Source organism: Oncorhynchus gorbuscha, linkage group LG02, assembly GCF_021184085.1.
Source record: "Oncorhynchus gorbuscha isolate QuinsamMale2020 ecotype Even-year linkage group LG02, OgorEven_v1.0, whole genome shotgun sequence".
In the NCBI taxonomy this organism is placed as follows: domain Eukaryota; kingdom Metazoa; phylum Chordata; class Actinopteri; order Salmoniformes; family Salmonidae; genus Oncorhynchus; species Oncorhynchus gorbuscha.
In genome coordinates, this window is record NC_060174.1 from 51,881,114 (window position 1) to 51,894,634 (window position 13,521).

The 13,521-nt window shown below is 43.9% G+C and overlaps 1 protein-coding gene across 1 annotated transcript in view; it reads left to right on the top strand.

The window, feature by feature from the left end:
* The window catches only part of LOC124004004 (alpha-1,3-mannosyl-glycoprotein 4-beta-N-acetylglucosaminyltransferase C-like), a 185,582-nt gene that overhangs the window by 88,880 nt on the left and 83,181 nt on the right, over positions 1–13,521 (top strand). Inside the window, exon 2 of the mRNA XM_046312724.1 lies at positions 2,085–2,169. The gene's annotated coding sequence lies outside the window, so the exon portion shown is untranslated. The remainder of the gene's footprint in view (positions 1–2,084; positions 2,170–13,521) is intronic.

Below are 13,521 nucleotides of genomic sequence, written 5' to 3' on the forward strand. Positions count from 1 at the left end.
ACATTTCCAGTGGGTCAGAAGTTTACATACACTCAATTAGTATTTGCTAGCATTGCCTTTAGATTGTTTAACTAGGGTCAAATGTTTCGGGTAGCCTTCCACAAGCTTACCACAATAAGTTGGGTGAATTTTGGACCATTTCTCCTGACAGAGCTGGTGTAACTGAGTCAGATTTGTAGGCCTCCTTGCTCGCACACGCTTTTTCAGTTCTGCCCACAAATTTTCTATGGGATTGAGGTCAGGGCTTTGTGATGGCCACTCCAATACCTTGAATTTGTTGTCCTTAAGCCATTTTTCCACAACTTTGGAAGTATGCTTGGGGTCATTGTCCGTTTGGAAGACCCATTTGCAACCAAGCTTCAACTTCCTGACTGATGTCTTGAGATGTTGCTTCAATATATCCACATACATCTCCTACCTCTTGATGCCATCTATTTTGTGAAGTGCACCAGTCCCTACTGCAGAAAAGCACCCTCACGACATGATGTTGCCACCCCAGTGCTTCACAGTTGGGATGGTGTTCTTCGTCTTGCAAGCATCCCCCTTTTTCCTCCAAACATAACGATGGTCATTATTGCCAAACTGTTCTAGTTTAGTTTCATCAGACCAGAGGACATTTCTCCAAAAAGTTGGATCTTTGTCCCCATGTGCAGTTGTAAACCATAATCTGGCTAATTTTAATGGTGGTTTTGGAGCAGTGGCTTCTTCCTTGCTGAGTGGCCATTCAGGTTATTTCGATATAGGACTCATTTTACTGTGGACATAGATACTTTTGTAGCTGTTTCCTCCAGCATCTTCACAAGGTCCTTTGCTGTTGTTCTGGGATTGATTTGCACTTTTCGCACCAAAGTATGCTTATCTCTAGGAGACAGAACATGTGGTATGACGGCTGCGTCTTCCCATGGTGTTTATTCTTGAACGTGGTACCTTCAGGCGTTTGGAAATTTCTCCCAAGGTTGAACCAGACTTGTAGAGGTCTACAATTTCTTTTTGAGGTCTTGGCTGATTTCTTTTGATTTTCCCATGATGTCAAGCAAAGAGGCACTTAGTTTGAAGGTAGGCCTTGAAATACATCCATATGTACACCTCCAATTGACTCAAATTATGTCAATTAGCCTATCAGAAGCTTGTAAAGCTATGACATAATTTTCTGGAATTTAAAGGCACAGTCATCTTAGGGTATGTAAAAGTCTGACCCACTGGAATTGTGATACAGTGATTTAATCTGTATGTAAACTATTGTTGGAAAAATGACATGCTCAAAGTAGATGTCCTAATCGACTATAACACTATAGTTTGTTAACAAGAAATTTGTGGATTGGTTGAGAAACTAGTTTTAATGACTCCAAACTAAGTGTATGTAAACTTCCGACTTCAACTGTATATGCTTTATATTGCTTTTAAATGACACTTCCTGTTTTGACAGGAAATACCAGGTTACCCGGGAGAAAGGGGATTTATTCTCGGGGTGGAACATTTGTAAAATACCGCGAAATATTCAACTCTATTATACACTCCAGGGTCCAAAAGGAGAACCCTTTCTGGTAACAGACAGATCCCTCTGTGGAAAGGGTTCTACCTGGAACCAAACATTTTTGACATGCGTTTTTCTGTATTTTTTGTTGTTGTTATTCTGTCTCTCACTGTTCAAATAAACCTACCATTAAAATTATAGACTGATAATTTCTTTGTCAGTGGGCAAACGTACAAAATCAGCAGGGGATCAAATACTTTTTTCCCTCACTGAAGCCTGACTCTTTCTGCCTGTGTTATTACTGTATGGTATAATAATCAGCGGTTAAGTTTCTCACTGAGCTAAAGCACAGAGAGAGATATCTGTCATAGTGTACAGAGAGATCTGTCATGGCGACCAGCTTTGAGCCCCCAAAATTACAAACAAACTAAAGGCAAGGAATTGATAGTTAGTGTTTCTCCCTCCGGCCATAAGCTCTGTGTCCATGTTTGGAGCCAGTGTATCCACAACAACCACCACGTACTAGTGTTTTACTGTGTGTTTACTGAGTCTGTGTGGGTTTTCTTACTACACTGATTTAAACAGCCTAATGTTTTTTTCCATTTTCCAGCCAGGCCCTGTCCAGCCCTGTCACTTTGATCTGTGAGAGCGAGGAGAGAGCCCTCAGATAATGGCCCATAGGATAAGCAGTAGAAGTAAGTGCATGAGAATGGATTTACTATCTTCTTGACCTCCTCCCTTGTCTCCATACTGTGGTTCATTAAATGTAGGTTTTCAACTATATATGTTGATCAATACTGCATTAACATCTCTAAATCACCTAATTTAACAGACAAGATACAACTAAAAGGAAACAGAGAATTTCCTGTAATATAAGGAATTTACTGACTGGGAGACAGTAGGATCTCCCTTGCTACTATGATCAGCCATGTGTAGTGGCTCATGGTAGAGGAAACAGCTAGAAGTTCCATAAGTATTTATATTTCCTGTAAGATATGTAATACTTTACCTTGACACCTGTCAGAAGGCACATTCCAGTTAGCACATTTGGTTACTTGGAAGTTGTGGGAACGAAGCCATACGTTTCCTATCCGGTAAAACGGAATGTGTTTAAACATTCTGAGAATGCAATTGAATGTTTAGGTTGCTTGGGAGATCCTTTTATCATGTTTCCCTGAGTTTTCCTGGGAGGTTTTATTGACATTCTGAGAATGGAAATTATAGGTTATTTGAAGGTAATTAAATAATATTCTGAGAACATTCAGTAAATGTTGTGAATATTTTGAACAAACTCTAAAGATTATTTGGATGTTTTTGAATAACTTCCTTAAAAACGTTCACTGACTGTTCCAATAAGACTTTTAATAATAATAATAATAATAATACTTTTAGTAACACTGCTAGCTTAGTTTGGGTTAAGCACATACAGTTGAAGTCAGAAGTTTTTACATTTACATTACATTACATTTAAGTCATTTAGCAGACGCTCTTATCCAGAGCGACTTACAAATTGGTGCATTCACCTTATGACATCCAGTGGAACAGCCACTTTACAATAGTGCATCTAAATATTTTAAGGGGGGTGAGAAGGATTACTTTATCCTATCCTAAGTATTCCTTAAAGAGGTGGGGTTTCAGGTGTCTCCGGAAGGTGGTGATTGACTCCGCTGTCCTGGCGTCGTGAGGGAGTTTGTTCCACCATTGGGGAGCCAGAGCAGCGAACAGTTTTGACTGGGCTGAGCGGGAACTGTACTTCCTCAGTGGTAGGGAGGCGAGCAGGCCAGAGGTGGATGAACGCAGTGCCCTTATTTGGGTGTAGGGCCTGATCAGAGCCTGGAGGTACTGAGGTGCCGTTCCCCTCACAGCTCCGTAGGCAAGCACCATGGTCTTGTAGCGGATGCGAGCTTCAACTGGAAGCCAGTGGAGAGAGCGGAGGAGCGGGGTGACGTGAGAGAACTTGGGAAGGTTGAACACTAGACGGGCTGCGGCGTTCTGGATGAGTTGTAGGGGTTTAATGGCACAGGCAGGGAGCCCAGCCAACAGCGAGTTGCAGTAATCCAGACGGGAGATGACAAGTGCCTGGATTAGGACCTGCTCCGCTTCCTGTGTGAGGCAGGGTCGTACTCTGCGGATGTTGTAGAGCATGAACCTACAGGAATGGGCCACCGCCTTGATGTTAGTTGAGAACGACAGGGTGTTGTCCAGGATCACGCCAAGGTTCTTAGCGCTCTGGGAGGAGGACACAATGGAGTTGTCAACCGTGATGGCGAGATCATGGAACGGGCAGTCCTTCCCCGGGAGGAAGAGCAGCTCCGTCTTGCCGAAGTTCAGCTTGAGGTGGTGATCCGTCATCCACACTGATGTCTGCCAGACATGCAGAGATGCGATTCGCCACCTGTTCATCAGAAGGGGGAAAGGAGAAGATTAATTGTGTGTCGTCTGCATAGCAATGATAGGAGAGACCATGTGAGGTTATGACAGAGCCAAGTGACTTGGTGTATAGCGAGAATAGGAGAGGGCCTAGAACAGAGCCCTGGGGGACACCAGTGGTGAGAGCGCGTGGTGAGGAGACAGATTCTCGCCACGCCACCTGGTAGGAGCGACCTGTCAGGTAGGACGCAATCCAAGCGTGGGCCGCGCCGGAGATGCCCAACTCAGAGAGGGTGGAGAGGAGGATCTGATGGTTCACAGTATCGAAGGCAGCCGATAGGTCTAGAAGGATGAGAGCAGAGGAGAGAGAGTTAGCTTTAGCGGTGCGGAGCGCCTCCGTGATACAGAGAAGAGCAGTCTCAGTTGAATGACTAGTCTTGAAACCTGACTGATTTGGATCAAGAAGGTCATTCTGAGAGAGATAGCGGGAGAGCTGACCAAGGACGGCACGTTCAAGAGTTTTGGAGAGAAAAGAAAGAAGGGATACTGGTCTGTAGTTGTTAACATCGGAGGGATCGAGTGTAGGTTTTTTCAGAAGGGGTGCAACTCTCGCTCTCTTGAAGACGGAAGGGACGTAGCCAGCGGTCAGGGATAAGTTGATGAGCGAGGTGAGGTAAGGGAGAAGGTCTCCGGAAATGGTCTGGAGAAGAGAGGAGGGGATAGGGTCGAGCGGGCAGGTTGTTGGGCGGCCGGCCGTCACAAGACGCGAGATTTCATCTGGAGAGAGAGGGGAGAAAGAGGTCAGAGCACAGGGTAGGGCAGTGTGAGCAGAACCAGCGGTGTCGTTTGACTTAGCAAACGAGGATCGGATGTCGTCGACCTTCTTTTCAAAATGGTTGACGAAGTCATCTGCAGAGAGGGAGGAGGGGGGGGGGGGAGGATTCAGGAGGGAGGAGAAGGTGGCAAAGAGCTTCCTAGGGTTAGAGGCAGATGCTTGGAATTTAGAGTGGTAGAAAGTGGCTTTAGCAGCAGAGACAGAGGAGGAAAATGTAGAGAGGAGGGAGCAAAAGGATGCCAGGTCCGCAGGGAGGCGAGTTTTCCTCCATTTCCGCTCGGCTGCCCGGAGCCCTGTTCTGTGAGCTCGCAATGAGTCGTCAAGCCACGGAGCGGGAGGGGAGGACCGAGCCGGCCTGGAAGATAGGGGACATAGAGAGTCAAAGGATGCAGAAAGGGAGGAGAGGAGGGTTGAGGAGGCAGAATCAGGAGATAGGTTGGAGAAGGTTTGAGCAGAGGGAAGAGATGATAGGATGGAAGAGGAGAGAGTAGCGGGGGAGAGAGAGCGAAGGTTGGGACGGCGCGATACCATCCGAGTAGGGGCAGTGTGGGAGGTGTTGGATGAGAGCGAGAGGGAAAAGGATACAAGGTAGTGGTCGGAGACTTGGAGGGGAGTTGCAATGAGGTTAGTGGAAGAACAGCATCTAGTAAAGATGAGGTCGAGCGTATTGCCTGCCTTGTGAGTAGGGGGGAAGGTGAGAGGGTGAGGTCAAAAGAGGAGAGGAGTGGAAAGAAGGAGGCAGAGAGGAATGAGTCAAAGGTAGACGTGGGGAGGTTAAAGTCGCCCAGAACTGTGAGAGGTGAGCCGTCCTCAGGAAAGGAGCTTATCAATGCATCAAGCTCATTGATGAACTCTCCGAGGGGACCTGGAGGGCGATAAATGATAAGGATGTTAAGCTTGAAAGGGCTGGTAACTGTGACAGCATGAAATTCAAAGGAGGCGATAGACAGATGGGTAAGGGGAGAAAGAGAGAATGACCACTTGGGAGAGATAAGGATCCCGATGCCACCACCCCGCTGACCAGAAGCTCTCGGGTGTGCGAGAACACGTGGGCGGACGAAGAGAGAGCAGTAGGAGTAGCAGTGTTATCTGTGGTGATCCATGTTTCTGTCAGTGCCAAGAAGTCGAGGGACTGGAGGGAGGCATAGGCTGAGATGAACTCTGCCTTGTTGACCGCAGATTGGCAGTTCCAGAGGCTACCGGAGACCTGGAACTCCACGTGGGTCGTGCGCGCTGGGACCACCAGATTAGGGTGGCAGCGGCCACGCGGTGTGGAGCGTTTGTATGGTCTGTGCAGAGAGGAGAGAACAGGGATAGACAGACACATAGTTGACAGGCTACAGAAGAGGCTACGCTAATGCAAGGAGATTGGAATGACAAGTGGACTACACGTCTCGAATGTTCAGAAAGTTAAGCTTACGTAGCAAGAATCTTATTGACTAAAATGATTAAAATGATACAGTACTGCTGAAGTAGGCTAGCTGGCAGTGGCTGCGTTGTTGACTTTGTAGGCTAGCTGGCAGTGGCTGCGTTGTTGACACTACACTAATCAAGTCGTTCCGTTGAGTGTAATAGTTTCTACAGTGCTGCTATTATTATATAGTTTTCATGCACTTCGGTTGAAGTTATTGAAACTCGTTTTTCAATCACTCCACAAATGTCTTATTAACAAACTATAGTTTTGGAAAGTCGTTTAGGACATCTACTTTGTGCATGACACAAGTCATTTTTCTAACAATTGTTTTACAGACAGATTATTTCACTTATAATTCACTATCACAATTCCAGCGGGTCAGAAGTTTACTGTGCCTTTAAACAGCTTGGAAAATTCCAGAAAATGTTGACATGGCTTTAGAAGCTTCTGATAGGCGAATTGACATAATTGGAGGTGTTCCTGTGGATGTATTTTAGGCCTACCTTCAAACTAAGTGTATCTTTGCTTGACATCATGGGAAGATCAAAAGATATCAGCCAAGACCTCAGAAAAAAATTGTAGACCTCCACAAGTCTGGTTCATCATTGGGAGCAATTTCCAAACGGCTGAAAGTACAAACAATATTACGCAAGTATAAACATCGTGGGACCACGCAGTCATCATACCTCTCAGGAAGGAGACACGTTCTGTCTCCTAGAGATGAACGTACTTTTTTGCGAAAAGTGCATATCAATCCCAGAACAAAAGCAAAGGACCTTGTGAAGATACTGGAGGAAACAGGCACAAAAGTATCTATATTCACAGTAAAACGAGTCCTATATCGACATAACCTGAAAGGCCGCTCAGCAAGGAAGAAACCACTGCTCCAAAACCACCATAAAAAAAGCATGACAATGGTTTGCAACTGCACATGGGGACAAAGATTGTACTTTTTGGAGAAATGTCCTCATGAAACAAACATAGAACTGTTTGGCCATAATGACCATCGTTATGTTTGGAGGACAAAGGGGGAGGCTTGCAAGCCAAAGAACGCCATCCCAACCGTGAAGAATGGGGGTGGCAGCATGATGTTGTGTGGTGCTTTGCTGCAGGAGGGACTGGTGCACTTAACAAAATAGATGGCATCATGAGGTAGGAGAATTATGTGGATATATTGAAGCAACATCTCAACACAACAGTCAGGAAGTTGAAGATTGGTTGCAAATGTGTCTTCCAAATGGACAATGACCCCAAACATACTTCCAAATTTGTGGCAAAATGGCTTTAGGACAACAAAGTCAAAGTATTGGAGTGGCCATTACAAAGCCCTGACCTTAATCCCTTAGAAAATGTGTGGGCAGAACTGAAAAGGTGTGTGCGTGCAAGAAGGCCTACAAAACTGACTCAGTTACACCAACTCTGTCATGAGGAATGAGCCCAAAATTCACCCAACTTATTGTGGGAAGCTTGTGGAAGGCAAACCAAAACATTTGACCCAATGTACATGCAATGCTCCCAAATACTAATTGAGTGTATGTAAACTTCTGACCCACTGGGAATGTGATGAAAGAAATAAAAGCTGAAATAAATCCTTCTCTCTCCTATTATTCTGACATTTCACATTCTTAAAATAAAGTGGTGATCCTAACCTGACCTAAGACAGGGAATTTTTACTCTGATTAAATGTCAGGAATTGTGAGAATCTGAGTTAAATGCATTTGGCTAAAGTGTGTGTAAACTTCCCACTTCAACTGTATAGGACATTTGGAAATGCGTTGGCTTAGGCATTAATCATGCACACGTCGTCAGTGAGATTCAAACTTATGATCTTCTGTTTTCTGTTCTCAACATTGTGGAGCGAACATCCATGTTTTTTTTAGCTAACACAAAGCTGCGTCATTTTAGTCTATTTAAACAAACCCCATTTCAAAGGAAACAAGCACTCAATTATTGGGCTGGGCCAACACACCTGAATGAACAAAACATTAGGAACACCTTCCCAAAATTGAGTTGCACACACTTTTGCCCTCCGAACAGCCTCAATTCGTCAGGGAATTGACTCTACAAGGTGTCCCACAGTTGTTAAGTTGGCTGGTAGTGGATCTCTACTCTGAATAGTTCATTCCATCTCATCCCACAGATACTCAATTGGATTGAGAACTGGTGGCTGGGCAGGCCACTGCAGTAAGCTGAATTCGCTGTCATGATCGTGGAACCATTCTTGAACAGTCCTAGCCTTTTGCCATGGGGCATTATCCTATTGAAATAATCAATTCACAGATAGAAATACTGCTGCCATGAAGGGATGCACCTAATTGGCAATGATGTTCAGATATCCTGTGGCATTCAAGTGTTGCTCAGCTTTTATCAATGGCCCCATGTGTGCGATCAAAACACACCACACACCCCACCCCACACCTGCAATGTTGTCACGCATCATGATGGATGCATGTACTCCTGCTTTGCTCTATACCCTAGTCCTCCCATCAGCGTGAAACAGCAGGAACCAGGATTCATCAGACCAGGCAATGTTTTTCCAATTCTCCAGTGTCCAGTGTTTTCATTCCTTAGCCCACTGCAACCATAGTTTCTTGTTTATTGCTGGAAGAAGTGGAACTCTGTAAGGTCGTCGGCTGCCATACACCATTCGTGTCAAGGTACAACGAGTTGTGCATCATTTTATGGGTCTTTGTGAACGAATTGTGTACTGAACTGTCAGTTGACTAACTGTAGCCCGTATGTTGCTTTGCACAAGTCGTGTCAGCCTCCTTTGACCTCTTATCAATGACCCATTTTTGACCACTGGCCTGCCATTGGTTGGATGTTCTTTGGGTGGTGGACCATTCTTGATACACAAGAGAAACTGCTCAGTGTGAAAAACCCAGCAGCGTTGCAGTTCTTGACACACTCAAACGGGTTCGCCTGGCACCTACCTACCATTCTCCGTTCAACGGCATCTGCACTGGTCCAAGTGGATTTATCAATAAGGGATCATAGCTTTCACATGGTCAGTCTATGTCATGGAAAGAGCAAAACATGACATGTTCCTGATGTTTTTAAATAACATTCTTAGAATGTTAAGGAAACATTAGTAATGTTTTCTTGTGGTTTTTATGGAACGTTTTCTTAATGTTCTGAGAACATGACTTTAAAATAGAACCATGAGGCAACCTGCAGAAAACGTTACGTTGAAATTCCCACAGAAGAACATGTTTTAAAAAGTTTTATTTTACCCACTTTTTCAATTACGATCTTGTCTCATCGCTGCAACTCCCCAAAGGGTTTGGTAGAGGCGAAGGTCAAGTCATGCGTCCTCCGAAACATGACCCCGCCCTTAAACCACGCTCCTTAACACCCGCCAGCTGCACCAATGTGTCGGTGGAAACATTTTTCAAATGACAACTAAAGTCAGCTTGCTGTTGCCCGGCCCCACCACAAGGAGTCGCTAGAGCGTGATGAAACAAGTAAAGGGCCAAACCCTCATCTAACCTGGACAACTCTGGACCAATTGTGCGCCGCCCTATGAGACTCCCGGTCATGGCCATTTGTGACACAGCCTGGAATCGAACCCATGTCTGTAGTGACACCTTAGACCACTGTACCACTCGGGAAGCCATCAAGAAAGTGGTTTAATGTTCTCTGAATTATTTGAGAACATTTCCAACATTTTTATGAAATGTTACCATTTTTGAACTTTTAGGAAACGTGCTGTTAAAGTAATGAAATACCAATATATTTTTATTTTTGTCAAGTTCATTAAATGTGCTGACAATGTTCCAAGCCAAGCAACTATTCTGCATTATTCCCAGAAAGTTGTGGTGGGGTTGTATGCAAAATAAACATAGGACAACCAAGCTCTAATAAATATAATGTTCTCAGAACATTATGTGCTAGCTGGGATTATACAAGAAGCTACTCTCCTCTGTTTTTCTTTTTGTGTGTGTGTGTGTGTTATTATATATGTTTGTGTTATTTCTGTCTGTTCGATGTTTGTGTGTGGAGTGTGTGCTGCTCAGTATTTGTGTGGTATTTATGTGCCCTTGGTGCTTGTGTGCCTGTACATGTGTGCCTACTGTATGTATTCTGGGTCTTTGTGTGCCCCGCATGTGTGTGTGTGTTTGTCATGGGCGTAGCCTGGTGCCTGGCAGCAGTGTGATGTGGGAGGCTGTGAGACAGCTCCAGTTCCCCCGTAAGGCAGCGCTGTCAGCAGCGGAGAGCACCGGAGAGCACCTCATGTCATCCTTGATGAAGCAGGAGACAGGTATATGTCGTGGGGCCTCTCTCTTTTCTGAGCCAATGGGAACAAGGGAAGGAGGGATGGAGTGTGTGTGTGTGTGTGGGTATTTATGTGTGTGATGCTAGTAAAATATTAATACATGAGTGGGGTTTGAAGAGGTCCACTTGACACTTCCATACTCTAGCGTCACCTCTTACTATTCATTACAACACTCGAATGTACTGTACTCTTGACATGTATAGTAGCTGTTGGTTGTCTAATTGTTAAGTGTCAACTGTTTCCTGTAGTCTTGACAGTACAACGTTGGTTCGGTTGCCTACAGTTTGTTGTATGTAGTTACAGTATGTTGCCATGACTATAATCATAGCTGTGATGTGTGAAGTAAGAGATGGTAAGTTGTACCACATACAATTCAGTGTACATGGAGTATTCTGTTTAAGGGTGCTTCACCTTCATGATCACAATGCTACTGCCCCCCCCCCAAAAAAATAAAATAATAATAATAATTGATTACACTCTCCAAATGGGGCTGAAGGTCTCAGAACACTTAATCAATTTATATCAGATTAGCTGTGGAATATTCTCTAATGTCAATAACAGAAATGCTGCTATTCTGACAGCAGGGCTCTTTAAATCCGAGCTACTTGCAGAGAAACAGCATTGATTTCTGCCAAGCTCTGCATAATTCAGCCATGCTGTTCAGCCTCATAGAGCAATAAAACTATTAGTCTCAGTGGAAAAAGTAAACATGAGTGAGTAAGTTTTTTGAAATCATCACTTCATCCCCTTCTTTCTGCAGTAGCGTCTCTGTAGCTGATCATGAGGACAAGACCCTATCTCCACATTCTGCAGAAATATCAATATGGATTTAGGAGTCTCCCTGAAGCAAGGTCCTCAGCTAATTAAATCTGTAATCACAGTGGGGGGGTGGTCTGCATGTTGAAATGACGGCCAGTGGAGTTTTATTTAACAAAGAAAAGATAATTGGGTTCAGGGCCTTTCGTTCTCCTCATAAAACACATAGGTTTCATGCTTCCCATCAGGCTGCTGATATCACTGCTCTGTCTGTGCTGCTCAGGTAGAGCACTACTTCCCTTGAGGAACAAGACACCACTGCCAAGGGTACACCAGAGAAGCACTCATTTTGTCTTTGGGGTTTTAAGTCAGTACTGGGATGGAGAAGGCTTCAGGGGAGCTCCAGACAGAGCTGGAATTCTAAAGGAGGGTGGAGGGAGATACTCTCTCTAGGACTGCATGTAATCCTTTTAGGGCTGCATGATCAAATTCAGATCAAAATTGTGATATTGAGATGTGTAATATCCATATTGCAAGAGGCTGCACTTTTCTCCTTTCTTTAATACAAGTAAAACTAGACTACGGTACCTCCTCCAATGAGATGCGCTAGACTCCGTTAATTCACTCCCTGCATGCATAGGAGGGTGCTGACCAATCACAAGCGGGCTCTCTCACTCTGCGTGGCATGCACATGCTGGCCAATCACAATTGTCCTGGTGAGGGGAAAAAAGGCTTCACAGTGTTGGAAACATGAGTGTTGCTAGTGCCAACGGGAATGACCTTCCGTCGTATGGAAATATTTCAGCTACAGGCAAACTGATGTCAACCAAATGTGCATAAAGTACCTCGGAATTGTGGCGACAATAAGAGGCAACACGACACATTTATTCAATAATTTGAAAAAGTACCATTCCCTACTTTACGATGATTGCATGGTGAAATAAGTGCCAAACAGCAGCAAAGACACTCAGCCATAGCCAGCCACCTACGTTATTCAGGTATTGATTGCTGATGCGTTTTCAAGTGTAACGCCCTACTAAAAAACAGAGAAATCACTGAGACTATCGCATAGCCAAAGACATGATTCATATTTACACTGTCAGCAAAGGCGGCTTCAACAAGATAATTAACAAGCTGGACAGGAGATAAAAGATTCACCCATATTTTTCCCAAGTCAGCATCCCAACTAAACACAATCAAGGGAAGAAGTTGAAACAGAGCTTACACATGTTGATTTATGTGACTCCAACATACCTTTTGTCTAGCAGAACAACCGACAGTCATTCGTTTGACAGTACACTTTATTGATGAGGAGTTTCAACTGAATGGTCGGTGCTTGCAGACATAGGCTACATCCCCGGAGATCACGGGGTGAAAACATCACTCTGAGGTTGAGAGAAGCTTTAGCCGCCTGGGGCCTAAATGAGGAGCAGCAAGTGTGCATAACGATAATGGCACAGACGTGCTAAAGGCCATCGCATTGAATTACTGGACCAGACTCCAATGTTTTTGGAAACAGGCTACACTTTACATGTTAAAGCACTTTGAATTATAATAATCATTGAGCCTACTTATACACAATTAAACCTACAGTATGGCTGGTGAAATAAATCAAACTTAAATAAAGAAATAAAACGTATATTATTTAAGAACTCATAATGGTAAAATAGGAATTCATAATGTAATTAAATAATTAGTGCTGCGCTTATAGCACACTGTATTTTGATGATAATGTGAAAAATGAATGTTTGTTAATATGTAGGTGCAATAATATTATCATATGTGAAGCAATGTGGGAAAATATTTGTTTAATTTGGTTTTGTATCCAGTTAGCACAGTATGTATTCATTCCTACGATCTCATTTTAGAAGTGATGTTCTCTACCCTGCCAATTGTGTTAAGCATGTCTGATGGAATGACCAAGTTTTCACCCAAGTGTTTGAAAATCACAATTCATATTCGCAAAATCTTCACAAAAAAATCGCATTTAGATATTTTTTGCAAATCGTGCAGCCCTTGCTCCTTTCATCTTTGATATCTCGAGTCTTGCTCAATCTAACAAGGTTCTCCACATTATAGTCCTGCCAGCCACTCTCATATGACCCAGGTACTCACACGTCCCACTTTGCCCTTCACATACACTCTACCTTGGACCCACCCAAACTCTATAATTAAAATTAGTATATTCCAATTTTAAGCACTCGTGCATGCTAGGTGGACTGGCAGCCATATTGGGTGAGCCATTCAGAATGTTTGATTGGTGACACCATAAAGATGTGTACAAAGGTAGACTATCTCAGACACAACTTATCATACGGTTCTTTACTTTTTTTCATGGTCTTTCGAGCCATAAAGGAACAGTACAAACTATCTCAAGATGTCATCAAGAAAGGTCC